General features: G+C 33.9%; 1 protein-coding gene across 6 annotated transcripts in view; it reads left to right on the top strand.

Moving 5' to 3' along the window:
• Nucleotides 1-3,186: 3,186 nt before the first annotated feature.
• EYA4 (EYA transcriptional coactivator and phosphatase 4) overlaps nucleotides 3,187-16,761 on the top strand; it is a 296,329-nt gene continuing 282,754 nt past the window's right edge. For 4 of the 6 annotated variants that reach the window (XM_031964242.1, XM_031964243.1, XM_031964239.1 and 1 more), the window contains exon 1: nucleotides 4,559-4,768. The gene's annotated coding sequence lies outside the window, so the exon portion shown is untranslated. Of the gene's footprint in view, nucleotides 4,240-4,558; nucleotides 4,769-16,761 lie in introns of those variants that run through there. The other 2 variants (XM_031964240.1, XM_031964244.1) reach the window with 1 other exon arrangement.

Below are 16,761 nucleotides of genomic sequence, written 5' to 3'. Positions count from 1 at the left end.
AGAAGTTCCAGTTTAAAATAAGATGGATATTTATAGTGCTGATAACCTGCTAAAAAAAAGCCCACAAAAATAATAGTATGATATATTTTTATTTATAAAATACTTAGGAGAGGATTTTTATCTTCCCCAGATTCTGAATCCTGCTCCTCCCACCCCTTAATTCAAAGGCAATAGCATACTGTAATATTTTACAACAAAATGAGACACAAAGATTAAGGATAACTTGTAGTTGGAATTAGCATATACTTAACATATATAGTTATGGATGCTTTTTGTCTATCATAAATAAAACTTTCATTATATATGAAGAACATAAAGGAAGTCATTTGTTACTATTACTATTAATATCATCCCATATGATTTTGTGGTTTTTTTTAAAAGTACATTAATAGCAATCAATTCAATTTTGATAAGATAATTTATGTTAATGATTATTGGCTCAATCATCAATATTCAGTGACAATATAGAGACATAACTATTACTTCATGCTAAAAGTAGAAAGCAGATTTGAGAGGATTTGGATGTTTTAATAGAACTCAATAACTTCAAATAACAGCATTCTACAATGACAATGAAGAATCTGAGATTAATGTAAGGAGACTTAGTTTAGGGACAATGAGATTAGGAAGTAACAGGAAAGATTTACAACTAACAACCCCAACTAAGTAACCTGGATTTGAATTATCCAGGATGTGCAGAAATGGAGGATAGTTAGTAGAAGAAGATATGTGAGGAAGGGAGATGGAAGAAAGAAATAAAGGAAAATATTAATTAGGAATACACAGAAACATTTCACTTTCTCATAAGTAAAGAAGTAGAATTAATGGAACTTCTAAAAGAAAAAAACTATTTAAAAAACTATAACCTTGCTGCTTATCCTTCTCAACAAATACACAGATGTATTTAATGAAATTTTGTCATTTATACAAGAAAGCTACATACTATTTTTGGAAGGAGGGTCTTTTCTAGACAAACCAATTTCAGCAGTATATTGTACTATGAATTATATGAAACTCATGATAGAATTAGTTATTTTGAAGTTTGAATAAATTTAATTTTGATTTCTAAATTGTGACTCATAGTCTAGGATCACAGCTCTAAAATGAAAGGTTGTATTTTTTTCCTCTTGTTAAAATGTAGTTCAAATGGTCACTGTATTAAGCAATAGCCATGGATTGTGAATAAACCTCTGTAAAAGAAAACATAACTTTTTAAAATCTAGAAAACCAAAACTCTAAAAGGAATATGATGAAGGAAGTTGTATTGCCATTCTTTTAGAAGTCCAAAGAGATGACTATCCAGAGAAGTGGCTTATTAGAGAGAGAAAAAAAAAATCAATGGATTTAGTTTTAGGACCTCAGTTATAATCCCCAATTTGCCTGTTAGTATCTCTGTGATCTTGAGTAAGCTGTTTTCTGGGCCTCAGTTGTCTCATCTAGAAAATGAGGGAGTTTTAGGAGATCACCTTTAAGGTCATTTCCAGTTCTAAATCAATGACTTAGGATCTCATGATTTTCCCCCCACCTCTCCATGGATAGTAGCACCATAAAATTCTGTTTATCTGCAAAACACTACTTGAAGTAACTTATTTAAAATGTTCTAGGGATCTAAGGTAGATGAGTAGTAAGTGTCCTGGTCAGCAATACAATGATATGTAAAGTACAAACAAAACTTATCTTCACACAATGCACCATGTATCTACCATATCATATGTATCTACCATATCATATCTATCATTAATTTTTAAGTTTGATCTTAAAAGGAATGATGATGGTAGTGGGAATATTACAAAATATGTACTTTTTAAAAATTTCTAAACCATGAAAATTGAATAATTATTTTAACACCAATGTTCAGTTTTTTAAAAAGTTGTTCATATAGCTGTCAATAGGTGTTCTTTCATATAGATATATTTAGGTGAGGAAACAATCCTGCTAGTCATAAAGTTTTTCTTTCTGGTCATCAAAGCAAAGAGACTTCTAGTCAACAGGAGGAAAAGTCAGATCTGGGGCATGGCCCAGAACATATATTCATCTAAAACTGTAATTTTAGCTAATATCCACATAAGGAAAGAAAAAATGACAATTTTCAGTAATTTTGCTATTCGTACCACAATTATTAAGCCTAAATATTTGTTTAATGAGGTCCTGGTCCTTGATCCGAAGGGTTAAGACAATTCCTTGGCTTCTATTTTCTTCTTTGTGTGAATGTCAGGAAGATGATAGATGGCTAAATAGATAGAAAGATAGAAAAATGAATGGATGCATGTAGATGAATTTAAATCTACAAATAGTAACTTTCAAGGCAGAAGCTCATCAAAATAAATAATTATGTTTGAAAAGAGATAGGAACATAAATATATTTACTATTTGTCTTATGTGGCTTTGTACAGGCTTTGATAAATTCTATCTATATGTAGATACACACACAGAAGTATCAAGTAAAAACCATTGCTTCAGCAAGATGCTTGTAAAATTATTGAGCTGAGTGAGTAACTCTGGAATTCAATTTTGGCCGTATTGACCTTTGACTTGTGCCCAGGATTCCCATACCTGCCACAGAGCTAAAGTGGCACAATCCCTTCTGGTATAGCACATTCCAAAGCTGGTTACTCCTTCATTTATTCGTGTCACATAGCTATCTGTCAGAGGCTCATGAATAGCATAGGGGTGGCACTTGGGTAGAGAGAGGAGGAGAGTAGCAATAAGGATACCGGGAAAAATCTTCCTGCCAGTTTCTTTTTCCTCCAAGAGGGGAAAAAACCCACCCCTCTTTCCCAAACTCCATTCCCCCAGATTCACGGGAAAAATAGAAACAACTTGGACGGAGGGGAATGGAAGCGAATCCAATAAGTGTGTGTGTGTGTGTGTGTGTGTGTGTGTGTGTGTGTTTGCCTGTGTTTTTGGAAGAGAGAGAAGAGAGGAGGGAGGAAGAGAGAAAGGGAGGGAGGAGGGAAGGGACAGAAGGACGAAGGGAGGAAGAAGGGGACAAAAGAAGAGCTGGAGAGGAGGGGTGAGAGAGGGAGAGGGAGAGAAAGAAGGAGAGGAAGAGAGAGAGAGACAGCGAGCGAGAGCGAGCGAGAGAGAGAGAGAGAAAGAGAGAGAGAGAGAGAGAGAGAGAGAGAGAGAGAGAGAGAGAGAGAGAGAGAGAGAGAGAGAGAGAGAGAGAGAGAGAGAAAACCAGAGAGCGAGAGAGACTGTGTGTTATGGGAGGATCCTGTAGAATTCCTCAAGTAGCAGGTGGGGGAATCGTGGTCCAAAGAGTTCTTCCAATACCGTTGGGAGGGTGTGGGATGGGAGTGTGCTACCTCAGGTAGCAGGAAAGTCTTTGCCAGGGCTAAGAAGAAACTTAGGAGGTAGGTCATAGCCTTGCCACAGCTTACTTCCAAGGTCCCCAACAATAGAGCCCATCGGCTCCCTTGTCCAGCCTGCCACCAATGACTGCGTTCAGCAGTCTGAATTGAAATGCGCAGAATTCAGTCTTGTCCACTTGCTTTCACCCCGTAACCTCCTAAACTACAGCTTGCCGCTCCAATATTTTCTTCGGCTTCATTGTGCCATTGCAACCTCCTCGCCCTGCTGCAACATCGGGAACGGCTTTGGCGGTGGCGGTTGTAGGGGCAGCCTCAGGAGTAGCGGCGGCGACGGCAGCAGTAGCGGCGGCAGCAGCAGCCCCAGCCACTCCTCAGCAAGAGTTGCCTGCTACGGCTCCTAGCCTTCGCACAAGTGCGAAGCAGCTCCTGCGCCCGGGCACGCTCCACTTAGGGTTCCCTAGGGCTTCTTTTAAAACTCAGAAAACACCACCCCCGTCCAGCGCCTCCCCCACCCCAAACGATTAATAGCCCTGGAAACTGGGCAAAGGCCCCCTCTCCTCAGGACAGAACAGTGTTTGACAACTACCAGAGTGGGGGCTTTCTCTAGGCTTTTTTTTCTTTTGTTTTGGAAGTCACTCAAAAGTTTTGGCCCTTTTCCTTTCTTCTTCCCTTTCTGAGCTTAGACGTCTCCTCTCACGGACCCCCACCCTTTCTCCTCTCCCACTTATGTACACTAGTTGTTGGGGTGTGTGTGGATAGGCTAAGGGGATGTCCTGCTTTCACCAAAGGAACAACAGAAAGGGAAAACTTCGACATCCAGAAGGGAGGAGAATAAATAAATAAGTACATACCCATACACTCTATACAAACGGATCAAAGGCTTAAAAAAAAAAAATAAATTGCGGCTGTCGGGGCACCAGCAGGGGTGAGTATCCCATCTTTCTAACTCCCTTAGAAGTCCGGCGAAATTTTGCTTTTTGGGGGTCATTGTTCTTCGTTTGTGATTAGTCCTTAATTCTCTCTGAGGAAATGTGCCCAGCTCAGGCCGAAAGTTGCTGGGGGGAGAGGGGGAGGGACGGGGAGGGCGGCGGGGAGGAGAGAGGGAGAGGCTCAGAGGAGGAGAGAGGAAAAGACCGGGGGAGAGAGAGGGGAGAGGGAAAGAGGAGAGAGAGAGAGAGAGAGAGAGAGAGAGAGAGAGAGAGAGAGAGAGAGAGAGATTGAGAGAGAGAGAGAGAGAGAGAGAGAGAGAGAGAGAGAGAGAGAGATTGGCGAAGATCAGCAAGTTGTAGAGTTGAAGTGGGGGAAAGGGGGTGATGAATGGTGGAGGGGATGGTTCTTGCACTATGTCGGAGCGATCAGCCTGAAACCTGTTTTCCTCGTACCTTGTGGACTTTGAACTCTGGTGTGGGTACCGGGGCTGCTTCTCCCCTGACAAACTTTCTGCTCCACTTCAGGTGATGTCTCTCTCGCTTGCTCTGAATTTTTTTCGTCTCGCCACTTCCCTGGAAATCTTGTTACAGGGGGTCGGGGAAATTCTTTGCGAACTCTAACCTAGGTCCCGGCTGACGATTCATTGTTCCTTCTTCCTTTACTTACTTGTCCTTGACTTCCCTATCCAATAATAATAATGATAATAATAATAAATTCTCCTCGATGACCCTTTGTCAACCCTTTCTCCGTCTGTTTTAAATTTATATTTTGAGAATTCATCTTAACTGTGTGGGAGTAAAGAGGACGATCCATATAATAATGCCTAGAAATGTAGCAATCTTGGGGTCCATTTTTGTATTTGTTGGGGTACACGGTAATAAATCCTGCAGTTTCCTTTTAAACTGGAGTCACGAACAGTTTCCAATGACTTTTATGAGCACGTCCACCACGGTGTTCCGTGTTTAATAATTTTTTATGTGCCGTGGAGCGAACAGCTTGTGGAGTTTGCCAGAATCCGTGAAATTAGCCTAGAGTTGTCAAAAGAATTACACTGGCTCTCTATGGATGCAGTGGAAAGGGTACAGTTTTCCCCTCCCATACCCCAACAAATGCAGCGTGACTACAGAAGAGAAACCGTTCTTGGAAACTAGGTCTTCCGTACTAGTCAAGAGGGATCTATCTCTAAGACGACTTTTTTTTTTTTTTTTTCCCGTGTTGTTTAGTTGTATTTGCAAGTTGACAGTTTGCATGGTTGTTTAATTTGCGCCCTACAGCATCCCAAAATCTTAACTTAGTAGCACTTAAATATTATCCTTTCTTTGTATACAAAACTCAGAACATCTTGGAGTTATTAAGAGAGTTTACTGATGGAATCTCCAGGCGAAGCAGATGGGCAAAACAGTAAGGGAGAGTTTAATTTTTGCAGACAATCACAGAGTGGATTCTCCGTGCGCTTTCCCTACCTCCTTGCCCTAAGAGAAGAAAATTTGTCCTTTACTATGATTGCATCGGTTTGCTTCCATTCATACATTCTTTCTCTGCCTCCTTCCTCACTAAAGTGGAGAAGAAACTCAAACCATTGAATAATACTAATCCGAGGACAGCTAGGGAAGGTGTAGGTTCCCTCTTGTCTGGTGCAGTATAGAAGTGCAGACACATGTGTTTTGGTTTCAAGACAGTTCCACGTGGAGGACCTCTGTGTGCGTGTGTGTTGTGTACTTGATCTGTGAGGAGGTAACTGGATTCTCCGTGTTCAAACCCAGTGGGCTGTTGGCCATTAATTTGCCTCTCTGGCTGTCATTACAGACACTTCCAAAATCTGATACCTAAGAGAACCAACAGGTTAGATTTCACATTAAGGGCTCATACTTAACAGTTTTCTTTTTCCCTTACCTCTCTCTGGCTCGCACCCTGAGATAAATGTAATTGATTGAGAGAAATTTATCTTCAAAGATATGGCACTCTTATTGACAGCAACTGTTTGATTTCTCCATAGGTATCTGTCATTTTCCAGGTCAAACTCCAGCGGGATTTAGGTGGGAGCTTTAATAAAATTTAACACAACAGCGTAATGTCAATACTAGGCTTCTGAAGTTTCATTTGAATTTCGGAGACTGACAATATTAAAGGGCGCTGGTGCTGTTGTTTTTTAACCTCTTCGACTCAGGGGGTCGCTAAAAAAGGATTTTCTCAGAACGCCTGATATTGAACAACAACTACAACAACAACAAAACATTTTTGACTCTTGTGAGACCTCAAGCTCTAAGCGCCAAACACGGATGAGTCAGATAAAAGATAAGGAAAATATGAAATAAATATTTAATATTTGCCATAGACAAATCGAAGGAATAAATGTATTCTTAAGTATTTATGTGTACATTTTAGGTAAAGATTAAATATTCCAAGTAATCGATGGAAAATTAAGCTGTAAGGAAAAAAGCAGTTTTATGCCGGCTGGAATGCCAGAAACAGTGATGTGTATAACTAGAAGACTAATTTTTATTGCAGCAAGAGAAAAAATACAAAAAAAAAAATCACTACTTTAAACTGATTATATACAATAGAAAAGGTTTAAGCCAATTATTTACAGATCAACTATTAGATATTATTGTAGAAGAAAGTTTATTTCAGTTTAGCCTTTCCAACTAATACAATAATGTTAATCTTAAAAAAAAAAAGCTTTTCATTTTTTATTTTACGAAATATTTCATTGTCTAATTAATTGTTTTTAAATATTAACAATTTAAGAGTTTAGAAACATTGATCTTCAAATATTGTTTCAATGCTTAGAGTTTAATAGTATGCAAAATTTATTTTATATACAATGCTTAGAACAAAACTTAAATTAAGTAAATTTTAATTTGATTCTGCCTTTTTATAGAAATGAATTGTATTTGAGACAAAAAAATAATTTATTTTCCTGAAAAGAAATGTTTGCTAGTCATATCAATTATATAATTTTCCTATATTGCAATCTTCAGTCTAACTTGAAGTTAAAACATGCAAAATCCAATATTTTTATAAAGTTAAAGTTTTCATTTTCTGTCATAATTATACTCCTAAAAATGAAGATGTGAAAATCTCATTTTTTAAAGTAATTTCAAGTTCCTCTTTTCCTCAATATGAAAGACCTCTTTTTGTGTGAAAAAATATGTATGTATGTATCTCTATACATATATACATACATACATACATACATACATACACATTTAGGGAGAATTTCTATCTCAGAGAGTTCCCTTTTTACTTATGTTGAGACTTTGGGTGTAAATAAATCGTACACAGCCACTGGAAATACAGTGTCCAGTTTCATGTTTTTAATCTCTGTTGCAAGCTCTAAATGATTGATGCTAAATTCTAAAAATACATTTGTGTGGCTTGGCATTTTATTTTATTTATTTTATGCAGTGGAATTAAATTAACCATATTTCTTAGAAAAGTAAGGGGACATAATAAGCATAACTATTGTTATGAAAGTTGAGTACATTGGATAGTTCACATTCCATCTTTTAAATGATAAAATTAAATGAGATTCACTCATTGAAAACACATACCTTTTATACAAAATTTGAGTAGAAGGGAGATAATCCTTTTCAAGACTTAGTGAAGTGTTAAGTAATTTAAGACTGGAAGTATTTATTATGTTTTTCATTATTTTTTTCTGTTAGGTAAATGAAGGGACATTATGAACTTTGAGTGAAACAGGTCTCCCTTTCTAAGGAGTTTATTCAGCATAGTTCTACATTGCAGCTGCTGATCATATTTCATAGAGCTGCTAAAGCACTTAAAACCTAAAATTAGGTACTGTCTGGTAGTAAATATTTCAGATCACTGCTTTAAGAAATAAATAGAAAAGTGTGCTAACAAAAGTAGAAGACATTTTGAGTGCTGCCTCTAAGAGATGAACAAATATGTTACAACCCTTGCAAGTTCCTCACAAATGGATAGAATATTTCCCTTTCTTAAACTCTTATAATGGCTCTCTAAGAGAATCTTAAACTAATTGTATTAAAAAGCATAGTGAAGGATTTTATTACAATGGTTACAGTTAAAAGAAACTGACACTAGTAAGCACTGGATAAAGTTGCAAAGTTCTCCTGTTGAATCTTTCTCACTGACCTAAGAATTGAAATAATCATTCAGGTGCTTCATATTTTGACCAGTGTGTTATAAATTATCATAAAATGTGGACGATATCTAATTTTAGGAAGTATTGCATTCAGCAGTTAAATATATTTCAAGATGGTAATTTTGAATTTTCATAAATTTAGTTTGTATCTGCAAAGAAAAAATTAAACAAAAATAGCATATTCCATAAGCAGTAATGCAACTTTCAGGTGCTTTTCAAGTATTTTAAAACTTTGATAAAGATATAGGTTATAGATATAATCTGCAGTTGCTGGCACATTGTATATCTATATCTATATCTAGATATGTGGGCATGTATACACACAATGTAACAGTTATCTGAATATATTTCCTATGAAAGAAATACAGTATCATAAATGACTTCTGTTGACATTAGGGGAAAAGGGGTAATGTTGTTCCATTGTAAAATAGAGAGTATTTTAAGTTATCAAAATCACATTTGTACAGGTGGCTACGAACTGTTTTAATGATTTCATTAATGAATCTTACTGTTTCCTTTTATGTCATCAAAAAATGATCATTGATCTTAAAGCCTTGAAACAATTGTATATAGTTAGATATTTGAAACCTTTAGGCTTTTTGTTGACCTTTTTCTCACCCCTGAGATTTCAGTACAGAGTAATATTGAAGACATAAAGCATTTTGCTGCTTCAGACATTCATAATTCTTCTCATATTTAAAATTTTATGATATATTAAATGTGTAATTGACAAACTTAGTGACCTACAAAAGTTGAATTACTTTTGACTGTATTTTTGAGACATGGAAAAAATTCTGTTTTCTTTGGATGAGATATTGAACATTATACTTTAGAAATAGGTTTTTGTTGTGGAGACCTTGGACAAAGGCCAGATATTATTATGTAGTAATGGTTTCAGAGTAGTGCTTTTATTAGGATAATGCAGCAGACCAATTTTGAAGTTTCATGTGTAAAAGCATATATTACTTAAAAGCACATTTCAAACTAAGATATTCACTATCTTTCTCTTTGTTGTTGTTTTGTTCCCTCTAGACACTTTAAGGCTCTATTTTCCTATGATTTCTATATTAGACTTAAAAGTAGAAAAAATAGTTGCTTTGTGAACATCATGACATTTTGCAAATGTTAAGTGGTTTATAAGGTAATGATTTTATTTTCTGATTGCTTTTCTTTTGAATACTAGTTGTGAACTACTTTATTAAATGTTCATTTGATCTTACATAAAGGATGCCTTTAGAGGTCATGACGGATATATATATGTGTGTGTGTGTGTGTGTGTGTGTGTGTGTGTATAATATTGTTATTGTATTATATATATATATACATATATATATATTAGATAATTCATACCCAGCCATTTTAAAGAAAATTTGCCTTTTATAATGTCAAAATGTGGATCTTTGATATTCTTCCCAAAGGAAAATAATGTTATATTTTATACATCATTTAGATATGTTTAAAGAAATAATCCTCAAAAGAAAATAGTAAATACAGTCTCTTTGGCCTTGTGGATTATTTTTAATGAATATCAAAGTTTTTCCAACAATTTCATAATATTTCATTCTATAAATCCAGAGCAAGAACTTTGTGTGTATTTTCCTGTGTTTTTAACATACTATTGCTCCCAAACCAGTAGGAACTGCTAAATAGTTCAAATTATTAGTTTTACTTTTAATTTGCATTAGTGATTTGAATCCCCTATATATGTATTATATATAATATGTAATGTGATTATATATGTACATAATAATAATAATCATGATCATAAGTAGCATTTATATAGTGCCTACTATGTGCTTGGCACATTACTGAGCACTTTACAAATATTAATTCATTCAAACTTCACAACAACTCTGAGAGGTAAGTGCTATTATTATTCCTGTTTTAAAGTTAAAGAAACTGAGCCAAACAGAGCTTAAGTGACTTGCCAAGGTCATACAGGCAAAAAATATCTGAAGTGAGATTTGAACTCCAGTCTACCTTACTCCAAATTCCTAGTTGTATCCACTATGCTACCTCACTGCTTAATGCATATAGGTGAAAAAGAGAGAGAGAAAGACACACACACACACACACACACACACACACACACACAAACAGAGACAATGAGAGAAAGAGATTTATACATATATATGTATGAAATTGTGTATCTTTGTATAGATCATATTTTTCATTCTTGTATTAGCTGACATTTCTCAAAGCTGGTACTCTATTGATTGATGCATGAAGAATTGTTGCTACTTCTTTTTTTGCCTTATTTTCCCTCCATGCAATAGTTCTATAGATATAACTAGAATTAAATTATCAATATGTATAAACTCACATCATGAAGTTTTGGTGAGCTAGGTGACATAGTACATAGAAATCTTGGACTGGAGTTAGGAAGATCTGAATTCAAATTCAGCTTCATTTAATTGCTCTATTTAATTATAGTCACCTAAACTCTGCATGACTTAGTTTCCTCAACTATAAAATTAAGATAATATTAGTTTTTACCTCATGGGGTTTTTTTTTTGATGACCAAATGAAAAAATATTTGGCATTATTTGAAATTTTATATATGAGCTCATATAGAATCCTATGTACTATGTCTTATATAGAATTATCTTTGATTTCCAAGTAAGATTACATATATTTTTAAAAGTTCTTGTTTAAATCCAATATCTATATATTATATTTCACCTCTACTTCTAAATTTCTTTGTGCTTAATTATTTGGTTATTGTTTATTTCATGTGTTGAGTATAATGAAAAGGGAAATAAAATTGTATTGATGTGATACATCTCAGAATTCTTGAGGCATTATACAATGTCAGTTAACTCTTTTTCTACATTTCTCACATTAAAATGAGTTACTACTTTAACCAATATAATCAAAAATCAAACACAATTCCAGTGATCATCTACTCATTTCCCTATAAATATTTTTGAATGCTCTTGATATCCTGAATGAGGATTCACTGAAATGGATAATTCTATCAGATATGTCAATGTTTCTGCATGGCATTTAAGGCTCTCTGATTCTCCCTCCCATTTTATATTTTATCCAAGAGCAGAAAAACTAGATTTATGTTTCTTTTATTTATTTAGTGGAATTAAAAACTACTAGCACCACAATGACAACAATTATTGAGTTCCCCTAGCAAACACATGATCACATAGTAGATGTATAATATATACTTGAGCATTAGATCATTAGATCATTAAACCCCAGAAATGATCAAGTCTAACCCTTCATTTTACAAATGAAGAAATTGTTTCAAGAGAGAAAAAGTGACCTACAATCATAGAATCATAAAATTTTAGAGTTGGTAAGCATTTTACAAATCACATAGACAATCATCTACCACTTAGTTTGCAAAACAGATCTTGAGGAATAAAGCAACTTGTTCAATATTACACTTGATCCTAATTGAGTCATCTTCCCATCATAATATGGTGATATTGCTGACAAGTGTAGAAAAGAGCACTGGTTATGTCTGTTCAGTTTTACTTGAAAACACTATGCAGAACCTTACAAAATGTGTTAACTTTGATTTGCTTGACATAGTTCATATTAACTGTGGTAGGACCAGATAGTTTACTTGGTTACTACCTAGTATAAAAAAATTCAATATTAATTAGGCCCCCAGCATTCATAGAGTACTGTAGTAGATACTGGAATAGATAAGAAATAATATGATCACGTGTATTAGGGAACTGATAGTCTAGTAAGGAGAAATGGCATACTCTTAAGTGACTATAAAATAAAATGATACATCTGTATATATATATAGCATATGAAATCTTATTTAAGATATGTTTGAAGAAAAAAATATTATTGACTCAAGAATTCAGGAAGGCATCATTGAGGAAATGACATTTTATCTGAAGCTTAAATAATGGATTAAATGTCAACAGACAAAGATGGGACAAAGGCAAAACAAAGAGGCCATTCAGAGAAGGAGGTGGGGTAGAACTTCTTGGAAGATCTAGCTTATTAATAATCTATAAGGTCCCTAAAAGGGACTAGGGAATACTAAATACTAGGAAATATTTAAAGTCAAATTTTAGAGATTACCCAATACAATATTCTTATTTTATAGATGAGAGAAGTGACTCTTAGAAAGATAAAAAGCACACAATTAACAAAGTAGTAAGTGATAAAGTTAGAATTCCACCTCCAAGATTCTGCTTCCAAATCTGCTTTCTCCAAAATGATGACAATAATGGTGATGGTGATGGTAATGGTTACTATCGTGTTTTCTCTTCTGTATGACTCTTTATCGCTCCACATTGGGTTTTCTTGGCAAAGATACTGAAGTCATTTCTCATTTTCTTTCCTAACTCATTGCATAGGTGAAGAGACTGAATCAAACAGAACTAAGTGACTTGCCTAGGATCACATAAATAGTAAAAATCTGAGATCATATTTGAACTTAAGAAAAAAAGGCTTTCAAGCCCAGCATTCCAAATACAAGTACCAATTAACTGATGCTGATGATGATAGCTAACATTTATTGAGTTCAAACTTTTCTCAAATGAAAATGTCTAGCAAACTTTGATTATAACTGATTAACTTTATAATTAACTATATGTGTTATTTTTATGTATATAACTATTATAACTAATAACTAATGCTTTATATTTCTCTCCAGACATTTATGATTTATTTATGGCCTACATGAGATATTTAATATACCAGTTGCAAATGTTACCTATACTATCCCTTGGACAAAAATCTAGTAGTATGAGAGTCAGAGTAGGAGGCCAATAGGTAGAAAGAAAGTATTTTCCTCACTTTTGAGGACTATTTTTGTAGCTTACTATGAATTGCCTTGGTATATCTATGAATATACTATGGATGCTTTTGTCAACCTTTATCTTTCAGTTTTAGAACCCATAACTTCTATCTATAATTTTAGAATGGAAAGGAACAAAGTTTTTTTTATAGTCAAGTTCAAGAAGGATGGATAAATTCCTTCCACGGTATCTTTTGCAAGATAGCCTGAACAGCACAGAATGTATTACTTAATATTTAGTTAGTTATGATAAAGCTGTATCTGGAAATATCCAAAGCATGCTTCCATATAAGAAAAATATTTGCATTTTCAGAATCTTATTGCTCTTTACAAATGTATAAATAGCACATTTGACTATCTCTAAATGTTTAATTTAGTATTTTCATCCCAGAACACATATTGAAAGTCATACTGGTATGTTGATAGAAGACACACAAAAAGGTATTTGACAACTGTATAAGATTTCATGTCTGATTACCCTGGGTGGGGAAATGTGGCACGTAGGAAGTAAATCTCTGTTCAGGAAAAAAGCTTGAGTCACCTGAGTTAACTGATCTATTCACAATCCTTTTTCTATTCTCTTGTCTAGGGTATTTCGATGATTCATTTCAAAGAAAGTAGCCATCATCTGTCTTTCACCAAAGGAAAATGTTTATTTTATGGGAACTTTTTTCTTTATTAGTCTGTATTGTGAGAAAGTATGAAGTTCCCTGTAAAACGATATGATATACTTTTTATATTATATTCAGTGTCATATCATATCTTCATTTTTGTAAGTGGAATGTGAAACTTTCTTCTAAACAAGACTTTCATAATTTTCATTTAATGCTTAAAAATGTTTAAGGAATTTTAATAATAATATGATAGCTGTAACATAGCACATCAAGTTTTGTAAAACACTTTATAAATATTAGCTCATTTTTATCCTCACAAAAATCCTGGGATGTGGGTTCTGTTATTATCTCCATTTTCACAGAAGAGGAAACAAAGGCAATGTTTGATACCAGATTTGATCTAAGTTCTTTGTAACTTCTCATCTAGAACACTATTCATTGCACCACCTAGCCACTTCATTGGTATAACATGATGCTCAAAATTTCAAACACAAATTTTCATTTATTATTATTTATTATCTCATTAGAAACTAATTATTGAAAAATTAAACAAAATATTTTTGCATACAGTATTCTTTCTATTATAAAGTGCTATCATTAATCTCCACACATTTTTCAGTTGATGCTTGTCTCTACATTTTCTTTGACAAATAAACATATGACTTATTGTTACTAGAAATAGCTACAGTTATTATTTCTTTGTATTAAAGATGTGCAATAAAATTGTCCCCAAAAAATCTTGGTTCAAAGACTTCCTCAGAAACTTGTAAGTTGTGTGACTCTGGGCAAGTTATAACTCTTAAATTGAGAAAATTGCAACTTTGACCTCCTTCAGTTTCCCAAATGTAAAATGTGGATAAAAATAAAAAAAAAGAGAAAAAATAAATTTACCTGCTAAAGGAATAGCAAGTTGTATATAACAGATTTGCAGTTTCCTGCATAATCTTTTTTTAAAATTATGCTGTTATAGAAATGCTTATTATATTCCATTTATATGCATATATATATATATATTTAAAACACCTCATCAGTGGCTTCCATAGTCACAGATCATAATCTTCTGTTACTTAAAACTACAAATAAATGATGGATTATAAGAAACAATAAATTGTACATCTCCCCTTGTTTCTATCTCATATAACGCTGAAGTAATAATTAGTACTTTAAAAATATGCAATTTTATGAGAGTCTTGACTTTTCTCTGTGGGCTGGCATCCCAGCTCACATCCAATTTAATAGACTACCTATGATAGTTACTGTGGCCAAATTTCATAAACCTGACTCCAATTTGGTGATTTACCTGTCTGGACATTTTTTGACTGGTCATTATATGACAGGTAAAAAGATATAAAGGCCGTCATCAAATCTATACTTGAAACTTTTCCAGTTTGGCTTCAAGTTAACAAAGCATTTGGGAACTCAAGGTCACCTTCATGTCAAGATGAGGCATTAGAGTAGAATTTTAATGGAGGAGTTTCTGTAAACTTAAGAATAAAAGACATATTTCTACTTGAGGTTTTTGATTTTGGTTTCTCATCTGAGTTCCTTAAGAAACAAACTGGTCCCTCCTCAAATGTTTTCTGCTGAGATCATCTTAATGTCAGTGAGAATGTTTTTAATCCCTAGATTTACAGATGTAAGAGGCAGTTCCTTTTACACTGTATTTGTTTGTATCAGTATTTGAAAGTGTGGGGATCATAAATCCCTTATGTGTCTGTTAAATATATATAGTAGACTTCTTAGTGATAGTGAGTGTTCCTTTTTTTTGTTTGTTTGTTTCAGGCCTACTGAGGAAGGAAAAAATTTTGTTTAGTTTCTAGTGGTTTGTTTTTAGGCATTTCCCACAAAAAGAACGGGACCCTTCAAAAACTACTCTAACTTACTCATTTAGCCAAAAAATACTGACTTATACATCCAAAAATAACATGAAATTAAAATTAGTGTTTCAAATAGTTATACAAATTGTGCTCTTTTCTGTATGAATCACTTTGGTGATGTAATTCATGATTTACCTATATTAAGATAGAAGTTGGGCAGCAAATGAGGGCAAGACTATTTTTCTCCTTTGGTTTTTATTTCTTCTCTCTGTCCCTTTGTATATGCTGCCCCCTGTGCCTAGAATGCATTTCCTCCTCACCTCAACTTCCCATTTTCTGAGTTTGGTTCAAAGTTCAGCTCAAGGACCTATCTGAGACTTTTTTTTTTTTTTTTTGATTATCTCATTTGCTACTATCTTCCTTTCAAATTATTTTGTATTTATTTCTATAAACTTTAATATACAGGTTGACTCATTTGATAGAATATAAGGGTTTTAGGAGTACGGACAATTTAATTCTGTCTTTTTATAACCCATGTCTAGCATAGTGCTGGCACAGGGTTGGTGCATAATAGAATAATTTGTATCTCTTCCCCCAGAACCAAGTGTAATGCTTGAACATATTAGGCATTTAATACATATTTATTGAATTGAATTAAACTTCATAGAATCATGCAACTGGAGGAAATATTTGAAAATTAGACTATCTCATATGTAATACCCAAATCTGAATTGGAATAGCTAAGAAGTCAGAATCTGAAGCCCACAGGTATTGTGGATTTGTGATTTTATATATATGTATATATATATATATATATATATACATATATATATATATTTGCTTATAATTGGGGATAGAACACAATTATAATCCATTCTTTCCACTATGTATTGTTTACCCCTAGTTTTGTTGTTTCTAGTGAATGAGAAAAGTCTGGAAATTAATATTTTGATTTATTTCTTTAAATCTTTCTTTACTTCCCTCTCCAAACTTGAACTTTATTGGATATTAAGAAAAAGAGGGGGAAATAATGAGAGTGGATTTCATTTTTGAATGAAAAAACATTGGGCTCTGGCTCTTTTGAAAACACAATCTCAGTCAAAACTCATGATAAATAAGCAGGGATTTTACACCATTGTTTTAAAAATTAAGATAGGAATTTTTTGCCTAGAATAAA

Source organism: Sarcophilus harrisii, chromosome 4 (assembly GCF_902635505.1).
Source record: "Sarcophilus harrisii chromosome 4, mSarHar1.11, whole genome shotgun sequence".
Taxonomy (NCBI): domain Eukaryota; kingdom Metazoa; phylum Chordata; class Mammalia; order Dasyuromorphia; family Dasyuridae; genus Sarcophilus; species Sarcophilus harrisii.
The sequence above is the reverse complement of the archived record's forward strand: the minus strand, read 5'-3'. Positions and strand labels throughout refer to the sequence as shown.